Consider the following 8,484-nt stretch of genomic DNA (forward strand, 5'->3'; position numbering starts at 1 on the left):
GTGAAGACAATAGCCTTATGCACACGTGGAAGGTTCCAATTGGGCAATCACACAATCAGATAGCCTTATACCACATGGGAAATCAATGATTTGGACCATCTCATATGCCACGTACACAGATATTGGCTAACGTGAGCATTGGAGTTTTTTTTTTTTCCAGACTTTTATGTGTTTTAGGATCTGACTAAATATAGATATAGAGGTTCAAATCTGAGATTTCAAGTTAAAATGTGAATATATATATATATATATATATGCAAATATTTAATATTTAAATTTATATACATAATATAATTTTTTGTCGAAAAATGTTGTGACTATTTACTTGGACATACATAGCTACGCCTGTGCTTGTTCATATAATAGTAAGGATCTGCTTGAAGTCAGCAGATACGATGATATGCATGAGCTGGCTGATCCTAAAATAGTTCAATATTGTCTCCTATTTTCTTATCACATAAATTTGATTTAATTTATTCGATTGGATATAATTAAAAAAAAGACTTGTGTGATAAACGCACACTAACAACATTCTAAATCTGCTGGTGGACTCACTTGTAACTTTTATGACTGCGCATCAATTGTTCGATTCGATTTGGTTTTGAAATTTATCGATTTATAGGCATGTCAAATTGTTATAAAATCATTAAGATATTGACTTATCGGTTATTGATTTATCGGTCATCAATTTTTATCTATTCAGTTATCGGTCTAACAATTAAAATTTGACATAAAAAAAAAAACATTGAAATTCACTCAGAAACAAGGTGACAAACCAAATGAATCATGTGACACGTGTTGACACATTATATAATAACCGAGTGTTTGAGACCGTCAACAAAAAAAAATATGAAACCAAACTCTAAGTCAAGGACTTAATATGATTATCTAATTTACTATCGATTAACCCATTAAAAAAAAACCTCAAAACAATAACCTGATAATAAAAAAAAATCAAAACCTTTGGTGAAACCACTAAACCAATTACCCATTATGATTAACATTATAACTTATTTTCAATTCGATTTTGAACAGGTCTACATTATATTCCTTTGATGAATAAGAGATTTAGAGATGAATGAATTCACGAGGGTTCTTTGATTTGATGAAGATGCATTGTACAAAGTCAGAGTGTGTCATATTCAGTGTCCATAACAGGTGGGTGATCTGGTACGGTTCAGTCACTTTCTCAATTTTTTCTAAAGAAGTAACTTAGCTAATTAAGAATCTACCCTATCCCAACTACATCTTGTTTGCTAGTACATTATTAGTTCACTGCATATTTCTACTTACCGTTGTATTCCTAAAATTTCCCAAAATTTGCCCACTCCTTGGCAGTGTGATTGGACCTACCACCTGCGTGACATTTCAACAAAATGACAATAAGTCCTTTTATGTTTAAAGTTACCTTGGTGTAAAATAATTGTAGGAGGAATAGAAGGCGAGCTGATATGATGGAGTTAATAATGAAACTAATACTACCTAATTACCTATATCTGATATAAGAGAGAGTTGCTTGGATGGTAAACTCTCTTCACTTTCAATTTTAAAGTTGTAAGTTCGAGTTACCAAGAGAGGAAAGATAATAATTAACACAACTAAAAAGTAGCTGTGTCACACGTGGTCATATATAGATATGCTAAGGTTAGTTGCTTCAGAACTAACTTAAAAGTATTTGTGATTGAAGTTGTAAGATTTCATGTTTGAAGTTAGACCATATGGGAAAATTGTATAAAATAACAAACTATTAATTCAAATTAAATATTATAGTCATAGTTTATTTTAATTGTAATTCGCAGCAAACATTTCCTTTTTTGGCTATCTGATTCGGTATGCAATTAGTCATTTTATACATTTTTGTATGAACACTTTCGGGACCCACCCCTTACATAATGAGATTTAGTTTAGTAGAACTCTCCTATATAATGGGATTAGCAGGACCCTCCTACATAATGAGATTTAGATTAGCAAGACCCTCCTACATAATGAGATTTAGATTAGCAGGACCCTCCTAGACAATGGAATTATCAGGACCCCCCTACCTAATGAGATTTAGTTATTTTCTCTTAGGATAAACACTTTCTAGTCTAAAACCGTTATTTTTTATTATTTTTTTCTCCTAGGATAAACACTTCCTAGTCTGAGACCGTCATTTTTTTTATTTTCTCATAGGATAAACACTTCCTAGTTTGAGACCTTTATTTTATATTTTTCTCCTAGGATAAACACTTCCTAGTCTGAGACTTTTATTTTTTATTTTCTCCTAGGATAAACACTTCCTAGTCTGAGTTTATTTTTTTGAAAATTCACATTTGCTAATAACTCACAAAAAATTTCCAGTGAAAACTGGGGTAAATTTTTTGTTTATTTCTTTTGTTTGTGATTGTTTTCAGGTTTCTTCAAGTGAAACATGGATTTGAAATTCAAGAACAAAGTTTCAACTCTTTTCAGAATAATCAATCCCATGATAGCCAAAATAAGCTTCTTCAATGCATGTAGCAACCTGACTTCCTTACATTTATTTCCGTTCAGCTTCTGATAAAAAAAAACATGCAGTCATTCAAGAACATATTCAAATTGTCATTTCGAAGAGTGCCAAAAACTCACTCTAAGTGGCAAGTTAAAAATCGAATTCAGTTCAAGATCAAGATACTCACCAAAAAAATCAAGGTGATATATGAAAGTCAAGACTCAAGAGAAGCTGCATAGATAGGAGCTTGTACTTTTATTTTCCTTTTGACTATTAGCTTTAATTTTTTTATATAAGGATAAGAGTCGCGACTTGGAGCCTCGATGGAACCTCACTTAACTTCCAACTCATCACCTCATCTCCTGGAACTACACATGACCTGATTTACTTACAACCCGGGATATGTAGGCTGTCCAAAACAAGGACTCGATCGCATATTTTTCTTTCAAATAAGAGTCCGGTCAAAACTTATCGCTTTGTCTACTTCTTTGTCTGAAAACTCTTCGTGTTTCCAGTCAAAGAGGGGCAAACTGTAGACACGTAATTTTTGACCGAACATAAGGTTTTACAGTAGTTTTTATTCCTTAAATATTTCTTTATGTTTAAGTTAGATATTTTGAATTTGTCTTATTTTAGTAAGTTTATTTTAAAAGATTTGAAAATAACAAAAAATATATGTTTTTTTTAGTTTAATAAATAAGCTAATAATTCTTAATTATTGTTATTATTAGCTACTTAATTTTGTTAGTTTAAAAAATAATTAAATAATATTTTTATTATTATGCTATATTATATGCTATATATTAATTAAAGAAAACTAAATAAAATTAACCTCCCACTACCCACTACACTACCCCACTTCAACTCCACTCACCTCACCACCCCCACCATCTACACACACTACTACAACACCACATACACTACCTATATTAACACTACAATACACATATTGACAGATACCGATACATATACCTACACACACGCACAGCAATATACTAAAAACGTGCAGAAACCAAAAAAAAGAAAAAGAAAAAACACACACCAATACACACACACCTACACTACTCAAAAAACAAAAAACAACACACACACCAACACTACTCAAAAAAACAACACACACACAAAAACGTACAGAAGATGTACAGAAGGAAAAAAAAAAAACCAACAAGCAGGAAGAGGAAAAAACAGCAAACATACTCACATTTTATTTATATTTTTCTTTCACTCACAAACAAAAGCTGAGGTCGAGGTTCACTTTCGTGATTTCGAGTTCATGATTTCTTATTAGGATTGTTTCCTTTTCGTGAATTGAATTTTCGCAAGAGGTACCATTTAATTTTTATTGTATAATTTGATTTTCATGATTATATAGTGCTTGATTTCAATGTTATGAAGTTGCTCAAATTTTATGTGTGTTTAATCTCATTGTTTTTCATCTTGTACCATATGCTACTATTAATTATCTCTTGCATCCAACCAAAATTTATCAAATACCTAAAAAAAATTATTGTAATAGTTTGTTTAGTCAACTTCATCTAAAATTAAAAATGTTCAGAAGAGTTACACAATTTTTATTTTTTAATGTTTTTTGTCATGACTTGTAAATATACTAAAAATATAAATGCATCTATGTCGAATTTTAATATGAAATAACTTTATAGTTGTTTAAGATTTTAGAGTTTTATTATGTAAATAGTGTTTATAAATATAAATAGTAGAGGTAGTTTAATCACTAATAATAAGCTTAAATTTTCTAGTAATAGATAAAATATTAAAATATATGATCCGTTTCAAAAGTCGATTTCAATTAAGAATGTGGTTACACATCTTTCTTGAGACATTAAAAATAAAACTCAAGAATGCGGTGACACACCTTGTTCAAAAAATATAATTAACATTCATTAATCTATATATCTATATAAAGGAGAAACATAGAGAAGGTGATATGGCACCTCTCTATGATCCCCATTCTCATTTTTCTTTTTTCTCCTTTTTTTTAGCCTTTTTTCATATTTAAAATATTTAATTTATTGTGAAAGTATTATTTAATTTATTATAAATAAATATTATATTAATGAAGGAGCATTTATGTATATCAAAAACTCTTCACATGCCAAATATATATATTTTTTTATATTCTATAAAAAAAGAAAAATGACAATTACTATTCTTCCATTTATTTTATTCTTTAATATACAAAATTGAATGTCTAAAAATTTACTACTCCACTCAATGTCCATAATATCAAGATGTAATTTTACCATTATGTGTAATAAACTCACACCTCCACCACATCCTCTTTTATCTTCCACACCCCTTAATCTTCCCCACATTCTCAAGAATTAATGTCATGTTTATTGTTATATCTGCATATATATATATATATATATATATATATGTTTATGTAACAATATAAATAGAGGTCTTGAGGATTATGTTATGCACTTAAAGATTTGAGAAACACTTGGACATACTTGGAAGAATAAGAAAACTCTTCTAACTTATCTCTCTACATTTTTTGTCTACTTTCTTACTTATATTATTATTTCTTTAGCTTAATTTGAAATATGTTTTGACTCTTAAATAGTCACATCTAATTGCATTTACCTTCTACACTAGAAAAGATGTATTAATACTTTGTAACCGTTCAATATAATTATATACGATGAAAATTCATTGTCTCCCAATAAGTATGAGATTTGTTACAAACGAATTCAAAGAGACAAAAATCTACGTGAAGACTTCTACTATTAAATATAATTTTGGTTATGAAGCTGCATTTTCAAGGTAATAATTTGCCCACTTCTTTCCTTTTTGGTTGTTTTTTAAGTAGTATAAATATGCAATAGTGTGAAAAAAAATTCGGAGTTTTAAAAATATAATACTTTTCAAGTACTTTATTTTTTATTTTTTTATTTTCAATTTGTCTTTGATTCATTTATTTGAAGAAAAAAAAATTGACAATGGTTTAAATTATCTTTATGTCCAATGCGATGGACAGAAAAAGTAAACCTACACTAAGTTATAAAAAACATTTTATTCTTTGCCCTTTTGTTTTCTTTTATTCAATATAAATGCATAATTACTTTATACCTTTCTTTTTATTTATATGTAGTTTGTTGATGATTTTTAAGAATTTTTATTTTTTTCTTTTGTTAATCTCATATATGTTGTGTGTTGTTTAATTTATTGATGGAGTTTTAGGATTTTTTTTATTTTTTCTTTTGTTAATCTTATTTGAACTTTTGTTGTAAATGATGATGAAGATATCACATGTAGCTATATTCATAGAATATATTATCATGATCTATAATTATTTTCCATCAATTCTTTTGACTTTATAAATTTTCATCAAATGATATGAGTGATATAAATTTATATTATATTAATCTCATAATGTCTTTTTCTAAAATATTCTTCCTTTCTTTCCATGTGTTCATTCATAATACTTAAAAATATTTTTTTTCAATAAAAACTTAATTTTTTTCCATTTGATTTTCAAAAAGAAGAAGGAAAAAACCTGACAATACAAAAAAGATCAAAAAACGAATGATTTCAGGAAGAAAAAATAATTGTCAGGACAAAAATAATAACAATTCTACCACCATCATCGTCTTAAAGCTTGACTTGTATTAATTAATTAAAAAGGCCAATTATATGCATTGACAATTTTTAGATATTTTTAAGTTAACACATAATTTTATATAGATAGGGATAGATAAGATGATATGATACCTCTTTATGAAATAAAATATTATTTGCACTTGTCTTTCATTTAACACTTTAATTGTGAAATAAATTGGACACGTGATTAAAAGAATTGAAGATTGAAAACATGATTTAGTATTCATTCAAAAATATTGGTACTTAATATTTATAATAGAATGTTCAATGTAAATTTACGAGAAATACAAAAAATGGGTGAGGTGAAAAGGTTGTAACTCATATGAACTTGTAATGTTAATTAAAATTCAATAAATATGTTAACATAAATTTACGTTTAAGAAAATGTAATAAATGGTCTTATGAAGTGGCTTTTGAATTTTTATAGCTGCTCTTTTTTTCATGTTTGTTTTGATTTTTTTCAATATTATAATTCAATCCAATTTATTTTATTAATACGCCATACAATTCCTCTACTGATTTGGATTAATAGCCTATATACCAAGTTAATGAAGCATGCATATTTTTTTCGTTGTCTTTTCTACAAATTCTCAAATAGATTAAACATATTATTTCCGTTATAGTATTACTTTGTGTATTATGAGTTTTAAAAATTTAAAAAACTTCATAACTTAATCAAAGAATTTGAACACCGTTATATTTACACCTACACTCAAATGAAATGCAACATTTCATGAAACATTTTCAATTCATGAATCCAAAATATTAGAGTGGTGAGTATGAGTAGAAAACTGATCAATGTTTGTTTAGTTTATATTCTTTTTTGAGTGATATAATGAAGTGTATTTTTATTTTTTTTTTGAGAATTTTTTGATATCATGTTTTCATTTAATTATTTCTTGAGTAGCAAAGACTAAATATATAAATAACTTGGGTGGACAAATATATAGTCAAAGGTCTGTCAAAAAGCTATTTTTATTCATAATTTTTTTTATATTTGCTTAAAACAAAATATAAATAAAATTCAATTCGAATTTTCATGGTCAAATTAATATTCAAATAAAGTTAAAAATTTCAGAAAAAAGTTTAATTTATAATTTCTTATGACCAAATGGGCGGTGTAATTTTTTAATTTCACACGAAGCGCGGTTAAGTTCCCTAGTTTAACATAAGACTTATAGATAAAATTATTAGGTGCGATGCGAAGAAAGACAATTATGTCTCTAAATGTCAAGACCAAGAATGCAGTAACACATCTAGATTAAGACCAAATAAAAGTTCAACAAATAATATAAATGCGAACAAATCATGGCCGGTAATAATATATCCAAAAATAATTTCAGTCAAGTATAAGTCAATAAAAGTGACCGTGCTAGAACCACAGGACTCGAGGGATGCCTAATACCTTCCCCTCGGTCAACGGAATTCCTTACCCGAATTTCTAATTCGTAGACCAAAATAAAGAGTCATTTCCTTTTGATTAGGGATTAAAAAAAAGGTGACTTGGAACACCATAACTCAATTCCAAGTGGCGACTTTGAAAAAAATAATAATCCCTAATCACTAACGTCACTTTAATTGGAAAAACCTTTCCGCCGTGCTGAAAAGGGGTGTGACAGTTATTTGTCTAGAATGACAAAAACTAAAGACCAACATAAAATAGGGACGGAAGTGCAAATGACCTCATTCAATTCGCTTGATTAGTTCGTTCATCTTTCACACATAAGTGTCATATGACACAAAATTACCCATGTGGAGGGCTTACGTAGGATAAAAACTAATTTTTGTCGATGATTCTAAATAAATATGAAGATTTTTCATGAAAGATTATAGATTCGCATAGAAGGTCTCTAGAATTTTTAATTATTTTTTTTTAGTTGAATCATGGGGGGCTTTTATTAATTGGGAAAGATAAATACAAACTCATTTGGGCCTATTACCCAAATCAATCAAATACAGATAAAAATAAGAGCAAAAATGGAAAGAAGCCCCCTTCAGACAAGGCCCTTCCCTGTCACATTATAGACTATAGTCTAGGGTTTTCAATTTCAGATCTACCTTCCATTTCCTTGAGACCCTCCACACTTACGATAGAAGGTCTCTAGAATATTCTAGGCATGTGGAGAGTTTTAGAGAAAGAACCTAAATGTATTTATGTAGGGACTTACGTAGAAATTATTATTACACTTTAGTTCCTACATATAAATAGATGGACATTCATTTATAAAATCATCCGGCGAAAATGAATCAAAATGCTCTAAAACTCAATTATTCCTATTAATCCTCTTATGTTCTTTCTACCATTCTTTTAGTGATTCGTGAGCAAGTTTCTTTGTACCATTCTCTTAGCGATTCATGAGCAAGTTGTTAAGTGTCGCACTTGTATTTAG

Source organism: Solanum stenotomum, chromosome 8 (genome assembly GCF_019186545.1).
Source record: "Solanum stenotomum isolate F172 chromosome 8, ASM1918654v1, whole genome shotgun sequence".
NCBI classification, from domain to species: domain Eukaryota; kingdom Viridiplantae; phylum Streptophyta; class Magnoliopsida; order Solanales; family Solanaceae; genus Solanum; species Solanum stenotomum.